This window comes from Centruroides vittatus, unplaced genomic scaffold (assembly GCF_030686945.1).
Source record: "Centruroides vittatus isolate TY-2023 unplaced genomic scaffold, ASM3068694v2 contig_2460, whole genome shotgun sequence".
In the NCBI taxonomy this organism is placed as follows: Eukaryota; Metazoa; Arthropoda; class Arachnida; order Scorpiones; family Buthidae; genus Centruroides; species Centruroides vittatus.
The window spans coordinates 575320-593278 of record NW_027121555.1 but is presented as its reverse complement, the minus strand read 5'-3'; the positions used below and the strand labels follow the sequence as shown (position 1 = coordinate 593278).

The following is a 17959-nucleotide window of genomic DNA, read 5'->3' as shown; positions in this document are numbered from 1 at the left end:
CTATTAATTAAATTATCTCTTTTCTTATGAAACAAAATATTATCCATCAATAGCACAAAAAATACCAAAGGAATGCTGTTGCATTAATCCCAATGCAGCATAAATTTTATAATCAATACAAAAAAAAATTATTTTCAATGCAGAAAGTTTAGAAAAGCACATAATACCTGAACATCTTTAAAATAAACTACATTTATTTTTGCTAAAACCTGAATAATTTACATTAAATATGCGGACGTTTTAACTTTCTATACGAAAATTTATAAAAAGTATGCTTGAGTGTAATGTAGTAAGATCATTTTTATGGGACATGTTATAATGGTGCATCGTTATTTCTATGTGTTTATATATATGTATGTTTCAACATTATACTATATTATATAAAAACACGGATCGTCAATAATATATATTTTCAATTTTTATACTTTTCAACTTCTGTTTCATTCAGTGTAATGATCCAAAACATTTCTTTTTTTATCAATAAAACACTCTCGACCCTTTTAATGCATCTCAATAATTACCGAAATACACACCGAACTATATCTACGTTAATTAGTATTTATTTCTAACTTTACTTTATCTAAAAATATACAATCTACTTTAAATTCTACATAACACAAAAAGTAACATTGCGATCCCAAAACGTACAAAATCAAGGATATCACAAACCTTTAAACCATTGCCAGTCTCCTTCCATTAAAACAGTATATATGATATATAATGTGAACAGAAAATAAATAAAGCGAGAAAACTGAAAAATTAACTATTTTCATTTAAATGACTAAAACAAGTTTAAAATCAAAATGACTGTATAAAATGACACAAGTTAAACGAACAAACAGAAATAAAAACTACTATACGTTTCTAATAATGTATTTGTTACTTGCCTTATTGTATATGACAGTGCATAAAGCTATTTTTAACTTCATGCCTAATATTTCTGTTATAAAGAAGTTACTGTTAAATATAAACAAATAAATCGCTGTTAGGCCACAAAATCCTGCGGCTAATAAATAAACTTTTGGTTCATTCCATTCCGATTTGTTGTCAAAATAATGTATTATTAATCCTAAAATGTACGCTTTGCTCGTAACTAAGACAATTTCCTGGAAATACATAATTGAGATATTATAAATCATTTTTAATGGCAAAATGAAGTTCGATTAGTAGACACAGTACCTGAATAAATGCGAGTAAAATTACTATTAAGTATTTCCACCCAACGAATCGTAGTATTGCTTTTGCTGTGCTTGGATTTCTCTTCAGTAATTCCTTATTCCATTCTCTAAAAAACACGAAAAATTTCTACAAGTTAAGAAGATATTACTTTTGAACTTTATAATATTTTGAAGCAATCCAATCCGTAAAAAACTACGAGTGATGTATAAAGTCTTACCTATATTACGCCTGTCTAACAAAATGGTTTCTATAATACACTAAAAAGTTTTAAATAGATTATATCTTCTTTTTCTGGTTTTAAGAAATCGGCATCTCAGTCACACAGCATACACCCATTGTAAAAGCATATGTGCTTCTGCTTCCATAAAAACATTAGTTATGTCACGCATACTATTTTCCTGTTTACTCAGATTTTTCTCTTTCGTACAGTATCGTTGTTAGTGAGCTATTCGGATTTCTCATTCCCCGGTCTACTGCTAGTCCCGAAATTCCGAGATAAAAGTGAACTGTTTCCCGGGATAGAATTAATTATTTTTAAGACATACAAAATATCTTGAAATCAAATGATATAATTATTTCTCATTTTTAATGTAATTCATCACCTTCAAAATCATATTAATAATGCTATGTACGATATATATGAAAATTATCTTTAAGATGTAGAAAGTTTCACAAAGAAGAAAAATTTATTAGAGTTTACTGGAAACTGTATACAACAACAACAACAACAAAAATGCTTTGAATAGAAGATACAACAGCATAGGAAAATCGACTATCATCACAGATGAAATGAAAAGAACAATTTCCATTAAGGTTTTACCATGTAAGAATGTGAACATCCTGACAGTGATCAACAGAAAAATATCTTAAGTCCATTTGAAAAACTCAGATCTAATTTCTGTGTCAACCTCTTGTTTTGAAGTTAGTTTTATCTGTAACATACGCTGTAGTAAGAGCTGAGGGATTAATGTGACTGGACAGTTTATACATAGTGAATTGAAAATGCGATGAGCAGCAGCTGAAATTAATATTTTTGTAACCATTTCAAATCATGCATATTTTAAATTCACCATATTTGTTCCAAGGGTGTCATTACTGCAATTCCAAGTTATTCCCAAAACGTTTCTATCTGCTATACAGCTTAAAGTAGGGTCAACATAATCGTACCCTCTCAACTCAAATTTTTTTTGGCCATACCATTTGTAGCCACTTGTACAAAACGTCGTAGACCTGCAATACTTTTGCATTTATCAACATAAAAAAACTTCGTGATTTTCCGATTGTAATGTTGATATGTGGACTCTTTCTGCTTCGTCAATTTTAAAACTGACTGAAGATGATACTGGATGATAACTGCCAGAAGAAATCGACTACAAGATACACCAAACACTACTCAACAATGCCTGTTGTTTCAAATTTCTATCGTTTCTATACCGCAGAAATCTGAGAAAGTTCTTATAAGTAAAGAAGCTGATTTGCAGAAAAACCTTACGAATGACTGCTCCTATACCTCTTTTCACCAAAGGAAATCGAGTTAAAATTCTATGAATCAATTTACTGAGATTTAATAAATTTTTACAAATGAAATTTTCAGTGGACGAACTTTTTTATGAATAATATTACCAAAACAGGCATGGCTCAGAATAAATAAATGTATTGCTAAGTATTAAATAAAAATTTTACTTGTTGCATAATTGGAAGTGTAATTGTGTTTTTCATTACACTATCACCGTGGAAAAATGAAACAAAACAACACAGAAAAGCAAAAACTCACATTGTCAAAAATAAATGCATTAACCCATTAGAATAAAATTAACATTGGTCCAAACTGTAAGAAAAAGCAAACAATATGACATTTAGATTTATATAATGATATATTTATCATAGGTACATGTATTCTATTTCTATTGATTGTACATATATTTTTTGAATTAGTTTAATTGTGTGCAATGCATTAGTAACAGTGTTATTGCAATTCCTCACATTTTACACAAACCAGTTGCTTGCGTGATGCCTGTGAGATGATTGCAATTTTTTAATTAATAAATCCACGCTCAACAAAAAATATATGAAACGCACTCTGTGTGAGTCAGAGATTTCGGGAGTATTGATTTTCGAACATCTCAGATTTTTAAAATGTGAAGAACGAATAGACGAAAATTTTATCTTAAACTTTAATCACTTTAAATTTCAACCGTTTATAATTCAATTATTTTATCAAAGAGCAAGATTAAAATCCATAACAGTTAATTCCCACAAACTTAATTTTTTGTTGAAGATGACCCATCTATTGTGTCACCCGGAACTTTCGATAAATTTCAACTATTGTACACTAGACCCTTAAAAACAATTTCCTGACCTCATAGAAAAAACCCGAGGAAGCCAAATGACAAGGGAGGACGATGACAAATCCAGGAAGTCGTCATCTGGTCGTTCAACTCAGCTCCAAATCCTGCAGAGAAATTACTTCGAAGAATCTCCGCAACCATCAAGCATATTCCAGGGCGTAACCCAACCTGGTGATCCGTTGAATATTCTTCTGTGGACTTTTCCATTCCTCTGTGGACTTTTCCATTCTTCAGCAGACAATTCCATCCAAGACGCCGTTGTTGAATATCAATTAATCGGACTCGTCTGCCACACTCCAAGTCAAAAAATCCAGTAGCTCTAAGCCAAGTCTCTTAAAAAGGTATTTATCAAAACGCGAGTCGTTTGTAAACTCTCTCTGTCGGAATGACAAAAATACGACCGGTCTCTCAATGACCATTGGAAAATGTAACCATGTGTCTGTATGCCTGTATTTACTTTTGTTAATATTAAATTCTTATTGCCTGTTAACAGGGATCCCGAGTGAATCACTTTCTCCTCTCTCTCTCCTCATCTCTACTCTGTGTTCAACCGCTTATCCCCGCGACCGCTCGCGTGACGTAATAACTCGCCGTCTCGGCTTCCGGGTCCTTAGCGACTCGGTGGTGTCAGCCGAAAAGAGTTCTAGTAAAGTTTTCAAAATCAAAAGTTTGTGTCACCCCTTACACGTCATGCAATCAAATATGGGTTAAAATAAAAAATTATGTACAAATCGGCAGAACAGCAGGTTTTATTGCAAAAAATAAAAATATAACATGATCAATTTCAGGAGTATTTCAAAATTTCGATTTATTATTGGTATATTTTTGCAGACAGCTAAATAGATGAGTGAATAAAATGGGAAAACTATCACTCAACTTACAGAAAAAACTAAGAAATTTTCAGAATGTCATTTGAATATATCGTGTTTAGTCTCACAGCACTAGTTGCACCATTTCTGGCCCAGCCGATCCCATAAAGAACACGCAAAATCGCCCTCTTATTATTAACACGGTAAAATTGGTTTTCAATATTAGAATTCAAGACCGATTAAAAAGTCGTAATACTGTTATAAATGTTTTTCGTATAAGAAGCACAAATATTATAATTAATATAAATGAAACAAGCATTTATAGTTTTTCCTTGTGATAGTAGTCATCTAGAGTAGGGATGGGCAACCTTTTTCTATGTAAGGGCCGCATTTTAAGACTTTTAAACTGATGCGGGCCGCATACAAGAGAAAGAAAAAAGGTGTTAGAAAATCAGAATTATTTATTCATATATAATTATAAATTAGCATAGGTACATGATGTAAACGTAATATATTGAAAGTATTTGGTTAAATATTCGTCACTGCTAGTTTTAAATTAGTTTCGATGTGTCTGTTAGCCGGTTTCTTGTTTTAATTTTTACTAAATTCATTGCGGGAAAAAACTATTCATATACATAAGTTGCAGAAAATAACGTTTGAATTTTTGCTGCATACTTCCTTAAGCTGAAAAATTGATACATTTATTCACATTTTATGCGTCGCAGGCCGTAAAATATATGAATGCGGGTCGCATGCGGCCCGAGGGCTGCAGGTTGCCCATCCCTGATCTAGAGCATCTATGAGAATTGAGATAGAGCCTGTCGCTACAGCCATGTTATTTTAAGTAATATAAAAAAGGGAAATCTTTATTAATACAAAATGTAGATTACCTGTTTCTAAATACTCGGTATTTAGACAGTAATGTTGACAAAAACATAAAGGTTAGCAAACACTCAGAATTTTATAAATGTTTATAATTCGTTACCTTTTGATAAAACGGTGTAATAAAGTATTTAAAAATTAGACTATCATTACTTTTGGAGAGGAAAGAGAATAAAAGCAGTTATGTACGGCATACAGAAAAATGTTATTGCATCTTGTGAATTAATTCTCAATATAGTATAAGAAAAAGTATTTTCAAATGGACTAAATAGAATAGAAAGTGGTTGTCTGCTCTCTGTTTAACAAACTGTATGAGCTTAATCCGTATTCACATTAACGTGTGAGACATTAATTAAAGTATTTGCATATTACCTACAAAAATAATCCTGGAGAATTATATGTTATAGCTTAAAATGTGCCTTTTACAACACTTTCAGCGTAAAACTTGTAAAAATATTTTCTATATAAGTAATTTAAAACTCAATATAAAAAACAAGGTTTTTATAATTAAAGTTCCACTTCAAAAGGAAAACTACTGGACAAAATGTTATCAAACTTGGTAATAGTTTACGACAAGTCATGGGATTTTATTCCACCTAACGAAAATAGTTCAAAAACTCACCACCGGCAGGGAATGGTGCTGTATGCAATATCGTTGAAAAGAATGAGACATGAAGGAATCGGTTTAAATGTTTTTTATCGTTTCTAACACGTGTTACAAAGCATGTTCAATGTGGCGTCACCATTTTCTCAAAGCAATTTAAATCGCATTACTGTGTTCTCAACAGTAGCTCTTAGCATATCAGTAGGAATGTTACGGACATGTTGGTGTGTCGCGTTTTTCAATTCAGCCAAATTGTTCATTTTCATTTTCAACCGATGTCTTTATATCTTATTTAGTTTAACAATACAGCGCATACAGCGGCATTTCCCGCTGATGGTAAGTTTGTGAACTATTGTTTTGGGGAAATAAAATCCCACGACTTTGTAAATTATTACCATTTTTGATAATATTTTGTTTAGTAGTTTTCCTTTTATGGCCATTTCAAAGTAGAACTTTAATTATAAAAACCCTGTATTTATATAATCTAACAAAACTGCTTAACAGGCAATCCTAATTGCTTAATATTTCAGCCAACTCATTTCATAATCATTAACTAGGTCACAGGTCAATACCACAATACCTACGTTACCTGTAATCACAGTTTCATTACACTTGACGAGAATACTTGTGATTCAACAAAACAATATACTCATTATCGCATTTTTTTTAGTTTAAAAAAATATTTAATTTAATCTGAATAAACAAAAGAAATTGGTAAAGTTACTTCTCAAGCATATTTCCAAGGTACTCTGAAGTATGACATTTGGAAGTTTCGTATAAATCATCTTCTTTTAAAAGTCGCTTTCTTCCTTTAATTATTATTGGAAAAAGCCAACTGAAAAAATAAATAAATTATTTGTTATTGTTTTCTATAATTATATTGACAAGTACTCGAAAATTTAATGAAAGTTTTATAATTTATTCTCTTTCGAGAAAACGGTGTAATAAAGTATTTAAAAATTAATCTATCATTATTTTGTAATTATTAGAATTACAATTATAATTTCATAAAAATAATAAATAATACACTTCAATCATTAAGTGTCAATTGACAAAAACAAAAAATGAAACATTATTTTATATATTACCTCATCCTTCTAACTACTGCAATTACAGTTGTACTTAAAACATTTTTGAAATAATATATAGTAAATATATAATGTAAACAAAACATGCAATATTAGTACCAAAATTATCAGCTGTTACAAATGTTCAGTTACAGTAATGTTTATTTTTTAAGTGAAAATTTTATTTTCTAATCTCTACTTATTCATTTTCATGAATTGTCACTTAACGATAACATTTAGAATTCACGTAACCAGATATAAGAGTAAAATAAACCTAATAGTAAATAGAAATAAACCAGTGGCAAGTACGTTTTTTCGGGAAGAAATTATCGAAAAGTTCTGCTGCAGTGAAGTATCATAATCATAACAGAAAAATTATATATGTGAGTTTTGTAATTTGTCTTAGAATCTGAATGAAGAAAGGCGAAATGAATAATTCACAAGAAAAAATTAAAGAAGGATCACAGAAGTTCGTCCTAAAATATACAAATTTGTGTAACAAAAACTTTACTGAATGAGATTTAAACCATACTAATTATTATTGAATTAGCAGATGAACTTGGCATTGCTCAGGGAAAAAGTAACAACAGCGTAAATTAAGTTACTTAATTTATTTCAGTTTTCTAATTCTTTTACTATAGTGTATGATATAGTATTTGATTTATGTTCACAAAGGTTGTCGTGTGTAGAAGTTTATCACACCGATTGCCCAATCTAACACATTTCAAAAATTATTTAAATTGTGTACAGTAGAAAAATAATTTTTAAATGTGTTAGATTGGTTATTCGGTGTGATAAACCCTTACGTCTTATAACCTTTACAGTTATATAGCCGATCTTACCCGTTTTCACCGGGTGCAAGAAATATGTCCCCCATTTCCGAGGCTAATTGGATAATATTTAGATGGGCCGAAAATATGTTCGAATTCCTGCAAAAACATCAAATCCTTATCTAAAGTAATACAGTAGAAGCTAAATTCTGCACGGTAATGCTTAACCTCTTAACAGTGGAACAGTCAGACCCGGCACTACCAGTTAGTTGTGGAAGTAAATCGTGGAAAATTTTTTAAGAATTTTCCCACGCGTTTCTCTCGTTTCCGTTTAGGAAAAAAAAATTTAAACAGTTACGTCTAGTAAAGAAAAAATTGTTTTTTGTTGTCATATAATTATTATATATATGAATTTTTTTCGCGGTAATTCTTTGCTAAATTTTTTTTTTCAAATTTATATTAAATTCTTTTTTGATTTTCTATCCGATACGATTTTTTCAAAAGTTTTTAATTTATTTTCAATTTTATATAATTTTTTAAAGTTTTAGGCATTTAAGTCATGACGATATTTTTCAACCTTCGAATCAAATTCAAGAAAATGTAATTGACAGTTAACGAATTTCATCTACAACAATAGATGACGTAAAAGTTGTTACGTTTACAACTACGACGCCTGGCGGCCTTTCCCCCAGACTGAAATGTAGATGAAGGTCGTCTCGTGTTCTACTTTCTGTAGAAGTGACGTAATCATTGTAAATAAAAGAAAATTTCAGTATATCGTTTATTTAAAATTTTAAAATTCGTTGTTCAAATTTACACCGAAATATTAAAGCGGATTAAAATATTAGCATTTTGTAAATAAACTTACTTCACATATAATAAATTTAAATAAATTAATCTTTAAGAAACAACAAAACAATAAAAAAAATTAGAAATATTTTAATATTCATCTTCACATTTATAACATATGTTATCGTCATTGACCGATATTTAATTTTAAAAACAATTTTCATCATTGGCATGCATCAGAAAAAAAATGCACAACTTCCCTAAAACACACTTCATTGAGAAGGTCCGCTTCACTCTGAAAAAGCCGACAGTTTTATGTCAGAAATCCAATGTGTGACCTACTTTCTCTAACATAGTAAAACAAAGTAAGTTACAGTACAACAATACACATAAATATAAATAAATTAGTAGCCCAATAATACATACTTTCATGTAAATCCATATGTTATATCCAAAAGTCAGTTATCCCAAATTGTTGAAAAATAAATTATTTTCAACTTTTCTTTTTGTAAAGTAGCATATTCTGAAAAACAAGTTCTATATTCAGCGTAAACTTTCCACCTTTTATCCGTTAAAAACAACGCAAAATGTACGAATCCACGTAATAAAAAATTATCGCAGTGAACTTCGAAAAAACAAGAAACACAGATACACCAGACTGCACTGTACAAAATTTTGCCACTAACTGATTCATATTTTAATGCACCTGTGAATAATTTCATCACATGACGAAAAGTTTTTGAATAAAAGCTAAAAGTTTTTTAAAATTATTTCATAAAATCCGATGAATTTAATTAATACACAATAACTAAATCTGTTTAATAAGGATTAATAATTTTCCATTATAATTATGCAAATTAGATATAAAAAAGATCATCGCGCAAATTCTCCCGCGAACCATGGATGACTCTTACGTCATCTGGATTGAAGTTTCCTGCAAAATACTGAAAATTTTTATATAATTATTTTACTAATCCAGTCAAATTTAAATAATATAAAATGTCTAGATCTGTTTAATAAAGATTAGTAATGTACTATCATTAATATGCAAATTAGATATGACAAAGATCACTGTGGGAAAATTCCCGCCAAGATAAAAATAGCTTTCGGTCACGTGATCACCAAGAAATACGAAGAAATATGCCTTAAATTTAATGTTTGTGTACAAATTAATACATTTTAACTAATGTCATCGTTTAAAATTTAATGTTTCTGTAAAAATTAGTAAATTGTAACAAATTTCATCAAAGACGACAGAATAATTTTCAGCTTATAAAAACTCTACAATAAATGATTATTTCTTCGAAAGACGTCGATATGCACGAATAATTAATAAATATACAATAATGCTTTTATCCATTTTAAGTGGATATTGTAAAAATTAAGCTATTTAATTTGTTTGGCTTTTATAATTTAGTTTCCGAATATTTTACTGTGAAATTCCATTTAGTAAACAGAAACAAAGACAAGCTATTAGTTATAAACAGGACAATAGAATAATTTTTACGTAAATTGAGTGAAAATACAGAAAAAAACGAATTATATCAAAGATGGGGACAAACAAGCTTACATCCCCAGAACAGAGCTTATAATTTGTTGTCAATTTCAGCCTGTTCCTACTTTGACTGTTTTATGTTGGTAAAAATTTATTTTTTTAAAATAAAAGTACTTTGTTGTTAGTGAAGAAAGATAAAAGTATCGAAATATAATATTCAGAATTAAAAATATTGATGTATGTCCATATTAGAAATGTATATTTTTTTCCGATATTAGAAATAATATAAACAATATACGGTCATAAACAATTTCTTTCTGTCAAATAAATTACGGATTAAACAGGCTTATCTAGAAAAATTCAATCGCGAATAACTGACTTTAATGATGTATTTATAATGTTTCTGAACTAAATAATACTTATTAAATTGAAATCCGAGCTTTACAAAGTACTATGAATATTAGAGAAGACCGTTTTACTATAAACTACTACGTTTTACTACAGCTTACTCGAATGTTGATTCTACGAAAAGTAGGTCAGACAAGGACCGTTAGACTAATGACGTAGGCTGTTTACTTTTTCCGGTTGCATCGGTGCACTCCCGATAGCGTCATTTACAGAAGTCACACCTACTTTTTTCTGACGCGAGCCAATTAGGAATATTAATTTTTTTAACCAATCAGATGACGGCGGGAGATTTAAACTCGATTTATGTCGATAGATGGCCGTCTAAAATTTCATATTTATTTTAATTTTCTTTCTTTTATTGTAATTTCTCGAGAACTAAAGGATATTCCAAAACAAAGTTGAAGAACCCAACTACTCGTGAAAATTCTACGACTTCACGAAATGGTCCAGGTATTTTATAAGAATTTTTTAACGTCTATTGACGTCCCTCACCACTGCCACTCGATCGCCTTGGACGTCTATTTACGTCCCACACTGTTAAGAGGTTAATCCTTTCTCTCTCCTCCGCGGGGGTATTTCCAAAAATCCCTTCTTGGGTGTACATTATCATGGCGTCCCCTAACTGGTACCAAATTTCAAATTTAAACTTTCGATTCCTGATCGTTTGGGCGTTGCGCTTATTATTATCACTATTATTATTATCAACCCATCTCAATTATAATGTTAACAGAAATAATGACTGTTCTGTATTTGTTTGTAAAGATATGAATTAAGGTGTAAAGAAAGATTTTTTCATTTTGACCGTTGAATAAAATATTTTATCTATGCTAATCAGAAACATTATCAATATAAATTCTATTAATAAACAAGGCCTAAGTACACAATATATACAGAGAAATTTGTAAAATAGTTAATACAAAGAAAAATTAAGAATTAACGTTAATTTAGCATTCCACATTAATCTCTCTCTTTTTTAAAAGAATTAAGGTAGAAATAAATTCTTCTTTATTTTATTATACATAGTGTCAAATTAAATGTCCAAAGTTTGAATGCTTATAACAATTCAGCACTTATAATAATTTTAGCTCAATGGTGCAGTTGATGTTGTGTGAAATATGAAATTAAAATATGTTTCTATCACCAAGATGCTTGCTGCAAGCTGTTTCTGCAAAAATCCTGCTAGTGCAGCAGAACACTCAAGATTTGAGACTCAACCTGTGCATTTACAAAACATGATTTATGCCTGATAGAAAAGAAAAAACTAATAATACCATTAATTTACGAATACCTGTAGGATAATATACATGGTTCATACAATGTTCGAACAAGTTGAAAAAATATAATTTAAATTGCTAGGAACAATGAAACAAAACAAATAAGATATTATCAAAGATTCCAAAGCTTATGGAAAACGTGAACATAATACATCAACTTTCAGTTCACAGGCGATCACGTCTTTGTGTTCTATGTGCCGATATCGCATGCAAAAATTATGCTAAATTTGCGCATAATTGAAAGTCCATACACACTCATAAATGCACCAGGACTGTTTTATCTAGTGGTAAATATAGCCACAATGAATGCATCGGCTATATACTTACACGTCAGAAAAAACAATTCAAAACAAAATAAAAGAAAAAGCTTTCCTAACATTATATGTCTTCTTGCTTTTCCAAATGTGAAATAAAGCAATACAACAATCAAACACTTTGTACAAATGCAAGACCTGAAACAGAGATGTGTAGATTCGTTTTAAAGTACGAAGTAATCAGTAGGGTAATATTTTAAAACCCATTTCAAGAAACATAGGGTAGGATGACCTATATCATAAGAAAAAGGACATCGAACCCCCATTACATTTCTGATAATTGTGTTTACTCAGTGTGTAATTATGAACAATTTACGTACAGGTTGTCTAAATGAAAATTATGCATATGAGAGTGAGTAAAAAGGAACAGTCTCTACTTGCTACTGATTAATTTGCTTTCATCTGTGACATCTACCGTATCATATTGAACATTCCTCATTCCATCTTTAGCAGAAAATCAAATATTAAATATATGGAATTTATCATATCATGAAAATTAGAAACACTTAAATTACATGCCGAGAACCAATTTTTCTAAACTGAATTTATCAATTCGTTGATTAACAAATACATAGGATTTAACACATAAATCTGACAAACATTAGAAACAAACGTACTGGTGTGATAAGTCTTTTTAAGAGAGTTTTTTACCAGAGGTCTGTGGGCTTGGAAAGGTAAAAATATGCTTTAACGTTTTTATGGTATTGTGAGAACAGAATATGTGATATATTCGCTGACGTATCTACGATGGCTACTTTTGTTTTAGGAGGTTAACGATCTTGAGACCTGTCAGTCCTCACACTAGTTAGAATGATTATTTTATATCGCGTTCTAACTCCCAATTTCTATCGTAACTAATTAATGGATACGCGTAGCTGATGTAATCATCCTGTGATAACGTTGAGTGGCGGGTTCGAGTAATCAGCGCGATTGGCAGAGGGTCGTGCCAACAGGAAAAGGGAACAAATCAAGACAAATCTACTAATAAACTATCTATTTATTCAAATACTTATGTTAAGCCGCGGATTTTAAAAAGGTTAGGGGATTTTAAAAGTGATGTTAATCGAAATTAAAATTGATGTTAATTGTTTTTTCAAAATAAACATCCGCCAATAGAAAAACTATCGAATAGTTTTGGATCGGATGTCACCCCGATTGACAGCAATCAGACAGGAAAGTTGACACATAGGTGTCAGAAAATGCGTTGCCATCGTCAACATTGACGATCACGCGACGCCTTTCCCACGACAATCGAATACAAGCTCTGCCCCCGGAAGCTCAGAGCGATCGTCTCCGGAAGTTTCTTGGTACGTGTCTCTCGTCCCGGTCCTGGCCGAAACAAAACGGTAGAAGACATAGGATTATTCCAGCTTCCATGTTCCCGCACGATCGTCGCACGCAGTTATCTGCCAGCAAATAGGGGTATAATTTCGGGTCGAAACCTTTGTAAACTCTCTCTCTCCTACTCTAGAAGTTAGGCACGCGGCATAGTGTGGGATCACCGGGAGGTCGACAGAGTCGCACCTCCTGTTCTTGGCTAACAGGTCGGTGAGATCTGCCCACAGTCAAGGATGGCAGTCCGGTCTGGAACTAATTTCTTGTCAAGTCGAGTGGAGGAAAAGAGTGGGCTTGTCGATAAGACAGAGGCGATATTCGAACAAATGACACCAGTTAAACAACAAACAGAATTTATTACTAAACAAGAGAGAACAGTTACAAATGCTAACATCAGTAGGTCTTACATACTAATACGAGGGTTACTAACCCGAGAGAGAGCTTACATGGTATCAGTCGTTATACCTCGTCAAGGGATTGTTGGTGGAGCGGATGGAGTGGCGGACGGCATTGAAAATCGAATCGTCGGCGGCGGAGTGACGTCGGAGGGATTCGTAGGCTTTCGAGTTCGGTTTGAAGCAGGAACCATAAACGACCCCTCTGTCCTCGCACTCCGTCATTTTATTTCACCTTGTCATGTTACTTTTTCCGCCAATTAGCGAATTTTGTCCGTAGTTCCTCCCTGACTCAGTTTTGAAGGGAGAGGAAATATAGTCATTTTCCGGAGAAATTTTCGACTTTTGGTTTTGAATTTGGTTCCTGATGTTGAAACTTATACAAAAACCAAAAAACTGAATAAAATAAGAAAAATTAAAAATCTTTTGTTTTGTCGATCGATTCGGACCCCCACAATAGCGATTAGGTTGATCGCCGTTCCCTATAAGTTTATATGTTAACCGCATTTAGTCATTTAATTCTTAATGAGTACTCTTGTATATTAGATTAAGTATATAATAAACTCCTTGTTTGTTTGTATAGCCTGTCTCCTGTCTATCAACGACTCCTGTTAACTTTCTCAACCTCTCGCCGCTCGCCAACAACCCATCTCAGGACTCTGCGTTCGGATTTTAATAACCTGTGCCAAGTAAGTGGTTAATAGGGCTACCCTCTATAGCCCCCGGCTTATCTCACACTTAGATTATATATAACTGCGTATAAATATTATAATAGACTAAAAAGACTTAAGTATAGCGACTCTAGACATATTGGCTAAATACTTCGGATTAACTAAATGCAAAAATTGGCTAAGCTTCTTCTCTAACTAAAAGACCACTTTCTTTGCAGAGAAAGCATACAACAATTTACATATTTACTAAGGAGAACCTTTCTTCTTATGTCTTCTTGCGATGGAGAAGACTAAGTGGCTAGTAATTTAACATATAACTAAAGGTCTGGGCCGATAGTGTGACTGAGCCTTGATGGAATAAAGCTTTCACCTTTTATGGAAAATATGAAAACCAATCAGGTCTACCTATGATGCGGTCATTTTATGAAAAACTTTCAAACTAGCAGGTACTGTACTTTGATATCCTCTGAATCACAAGAAACAAAAGAGAAATGTAGAAACTAGATAAAATTCTGTCTATCTTTCCCTTTTATAAAATAAGTCTAATATTCGACAAAGTTTTACAATTTTTAAAATTTTTTGAATTGTTCCAAAACCCCAGGATCTCACATCAAAATTGTAGTTTATTGTTAATTATTGAGTTAAGAAAGAAGCACATACAAGTTATATCACTATATCACGTGTTTATATTTTAATAAATGTATTTTTATATAACAGAATTTTTGTATGTTTATTTCGTGGAATTATATACATTATTACAAGAAGGAATCCATGATCTTCACCTGACTGGAAAATGAATTAATGGAACAAAAAACCTAAGAACCTGTTATGATAGACCCGTTCTACATTAAAGCTTTATTAATAATTATTGATAAAGGATAAAATTTTTTATAGCCGTAAATTGTTTTATTAGTAAATGATATTATGCATTCTTGCAGGAAGCACGTGAAGTAATTAATATTTGTATTACATCTGGGTGTATTGTCTTCTGAGCTGTTGTATCTTGGACTCTTTAACCAAGAATCGGTATAAATTATTTGAATATATATTACTGAGGAGGAATCTGAGGAAACTTTGGATCCGAAATGCATTAAAATAAAACATCTGGAAATTAAAATTGTTTCTGAGTAATTATTGAACTCCAATAAACAGTCGGACTAGAAGGATATAACAATTCGTTTAATAGTCCATAAACTTTTTTTAGGTGGTTAGAGAAATAACTGATCAAGCAGAATAACATTCCTAAGTTTATCAGAATAGAAGTATATAACCGTGGCGGCACAAATGCCTTCAAATTGATTAAATTAAATATAAAGTAATATTGTAAAAACCAATTTAAAACCTGCTTTTAAATGTGTAATGTAAACAAAATTATAAAATGTCAAAATGTTTTTACAAGTAGAATTTTAATAATATACCGTTTAATAAATTTTATCTCGCGTGTCTCTACAAACAGTGGCGCCATTGTCAAATATATAGCACTACTATTACATGCAAAATTTTTTTTTTATCGAAAAGTGAAAAGTGTTAGAGGAAGAACACACATTAACATTATAAAAATCTAATTATCTTTTTATTTAAAACTACACATCGAGTGCTATGACGTTGCGAAAGACTTAAACGCAGAATCCGAATATTCTTATAGTACATCCGCCTTTATTAATTTTTTTCGCGTACTCCTAAATCACCAAGCGCCTACTTCAAGGTATACCATAACCCACGTTGGGAAGTGCATACCTACACCATAGGTGATAGCTTAGTTTTTCTTAGAGAAAATTGAAGTTAGTCAACATAACAGTGTAACCTTGCTGGGCTGTAATAGAGTAACTTAACATTAAATCCTTATTGAGACTTCGGAATTTTTGTTATATAATTATTAATATACGATTTTACAAATAACAGCAGTTTACCTGAAATGTATAATACGAAATAAATAATTAAATTGACGTTTTAATTATATTTTACACAATATATTGGAATAAAAGTATACTAACATTATATCGAATAAAACAGTGTCACACGCAAAAAAAATTCTAAAAGTAAATCATTCTAATTCGTGTTATGTATATACAAATTACTTATAAAAACATAACTTTCACAATATCGTGCACAGAGAAAGATTGGCATTTTACTATTTGGAGATAATAGAAAATGAAATGCAAAAATATAGCTTAAAACTATTGTCACAAAAAATTTAGTAATTATGGAAATTACTAAATTTTAATAATTGTAAACATTAAATACTATTACGTACCAATAAAATAAACGTGACAAAACGCCAGCTGAATCGTATGCGTTACTTTTCTCTTTCTCCATTTTATATTAAGAATATTTCTCATCAGAAATGTTCTATATACTGCATCTACAGTGTTATTCATAAATCTACATATCTCCCTGACGTTATGAAACACAGAATAATAAAGTGTAAAGGTCTAGCCAGTTTGTGTTCATAAAACCTTGAAGTTTCAATTAGTTATTAACAGTTTACTGATGATATTGAAAGAAAGATTTGTCATTGATATAATTTAAATTTTAAATACGTTTTAGTACACTTAAAAGAATTACAAATATATTCAAAGGAAAGAATTGTCTGATGATTGATAAATATATTACAATTAATAATTTGATGTAGTAAATAAGCTAGCAACCACTTACTTCGATTGAAAATTAATTTTGGTTAAATTTTGTTTATTTCTGTAGATCATTGATACAATTAAATTATTCTGACTAAATTTCATAAATGTTTAAGTACATTGAATATATTTACTATGAATTTTTCCTCGGCATAATTTATTTAAAACCAATTTATCACCATTAACTTTCAGATGTTTGCTGCCATTCGTTATATTTGTGAAGTTTGCTTGAATTAAGTGATAGAAACACATAATTTAAACATCACTTGTTATAAATTATTTTCTATTATTCGGGTTTTTCAAATAGGTCGAAGCGTAGTTGTAAATATGTTGTTAACATAAAAATCATACAATGTTTGCTAGTGCACGGGAGGTTTGCTTGTTAGGTGGTTGCTGTTGCTGTATTTTTTTATACATTATGTTTGTTGAATTGCAGCGCCGAACTTTATTGCATGCTGTTTATATTTCTCAATTATTCACAAATTTTTATTTTAAATTAATTTATAATAAATTTTTTAAAATATAGTTGTTTAGTTTTAGTAATTTATTTCACAAAAATTTTTATGCACAATATCCAAAATATATAATATTTCTAAGACAATATTATTCTAATAAAAAAAAAAGTAAAGTGTAAACGTTTAACTTCGAATATTTTTTTGTTTAAATATTGTAAGTACAAACCATGCATGAAGTGACTATGAATTATAAACTTTGCTTCAGTGATGTCAGTATATTTATCACATCCTTGATATAATGTTTTCAGTACTAAAACTGGATATAAAATAACTATGTTACTTTTTACATTTTTAAATAACTTATTTCTATTTTTGTTTAGTAAATTCATTTCTACGGTAAATTACTCAAAAATTCTAAATTATAAAATTCGAACATGAACTAAATAACTTAATTTTTGCAATATTCATATGAAATATTTATAAGCATTATTAAATAATAAACAGTTTTCTTGTATATTGCCTTTTCTGTAT

The 17959-nt window shown here is 30.6% G+C and overlaps 1 long non-coding RNA gene across 1 annotated transcript; it reads right to left on the bottom strand.

The window, feature by feature from the left end:
- Positions 1-1216: 1216 nt before the first annotated feature.
- On the bottom strand, positions 1217-16672 carry LOC136971346 (uncharacterized). The gene is made up of 3 exons (XR_010880147.1): positions 16595-16672; positions 6547-6657; positions 1217-1285 (listed from the first exon to the last, which is right to left on the bottom strand). It is a non-coding gene; the product is annotated as an uncharacterized lncRNA (long non-coding RNA).
- Between the last annotated feature and the right edge of the window lie 1287 nt (positions 16673-17959).